The following is a 1,598-nucleotide window of genomic DNA, read 5'->3' on the forward strand; positions in this document are numbered from 1 at the left end:
CCCATCATATAGCACATGCCCTAAATTAAATTAAATTAAATTAAAAAGGGGAACTTTTTGACAGCTGTCTGCTGGCACTCTTTTCCTCTACCTAATCCACAAACGAATACAAACTATTCAGAATTTATCATCTGAATAAAGAAAGAATCTTGGGAAAACTCTTCCCTCCTTCGCTTCCTTTTGTCACAACAAATAAGTACAATAGAATCTACACTCCTAATAACATCTTAATAACAGAGTTTTCAAAAGAGAGATAAATCCTGGGAACTCGGCTCCCTTCTCTCTTTCTTCCTTCTCCCCATTACAACCCAAACCTATATATAAAAAAAACAATTGTTCTCCAATTTAGCGCCCTTTATCAAAATTTTATCAAAATTCAGGAATACCATCATCTATAATATTATATATATATATATATATATATATATATATATATATATATATATATATATATATAATATCCCTCACCATAGTGCTAGAACAAATTACCACATTTTGGGAACAACCTCAGCCATTTTGACTTTTAAATTTTACTACCAATATGGGTCTCTGGATTCCCTGAGTGAAACACCTCAGGAAAATGAAACAAAACCTGAGTAGTTTTTACATATGCTTAACTATATGAGCTATGTGATCTCTGTATTTCTCTGTGATTACTGATGATTAATACTGATTGTCACACTTACCTCTTCTCACTAAAGCGCAGGCATCTCTCTCCTGCGTATTTGGACAGTTCTGACGCTGGGCATACCTCTAATTCCATTTATTACTAAACGTGGTAGAACAATATATAACCTAAGTACTCAATGTATGATGATTACTTTTTAAATCAAGCCTACTGTGTTTTGATATAACAAGTTTTGACATGTTTTCTATATTGTTGCCAAAAAGCCATCTTTCTCTTACCTACTCTGGTATATGAATATTACTGGCTTGGCACCCATTACTATACTAGCGACTACCCATTGGTAAAACTTTTCTTCCTTTTTCCCCACTTTATAAATAGAAGGTCAGTTACACTTTAATTACTTTATTCTGAATATGTACAGTACATTATAATTAAATGACCTGCAGACTGTTATCATTTGACATATTCTGCATTCTTATACATGACAGTATTCCTGATTTGTACATTAGTACATATACATTACATAATACATATGGCTGTGCATTTGCTACTGTTCATGCAACTGAAAAACTTTCTTTTCTTCATCTATTCCCACTACCACATAATGTATAAAATATAATAAGATGGAACTTCTATACACAAATCATCTATACCAGGGGTGTCCAAACTTTTTGCAAAGAGGACCAGGTTTGGTGAGATGAAAATGTGTGGGCGCTGACCATTCAGCCTGACATTCTCTAAACCATTAACATTAAGGGTTAGTGTGGGCGTGGTCTACGCAGGTCCTGCACAGCACACACCCACCATGGTGACGTAAGGGATTCCCTGTGCACCGAGTCCGGTGTCAGTGCAGGCTCCGTGCTGAGCACGTTCTTAAAATCAGAGTGGGCGTGGTCCATGTGGGTCCTGCACACGCTCACTTTGACGTAGGGGATTCCCTGTGCACACATGGGGCTTCTGTCCTGTATAT

The sequence above is a fragment of the Pyxicephalus adspersus genome, chromosome 2 (assembly GCF_032062135.1).
Source record: "Pyxicephalus adspersus chromosome 2, UCB_Pads_2.0, whole genome shotgun sequence".
In the NCBI taxonomy this organism is placed as follows: Eukaryota; Metazoa; Chordata; class Amphibia; order Anura; family Pyxicephalidae; genus Pyxicephalus; species Pyxicephalus adspersus.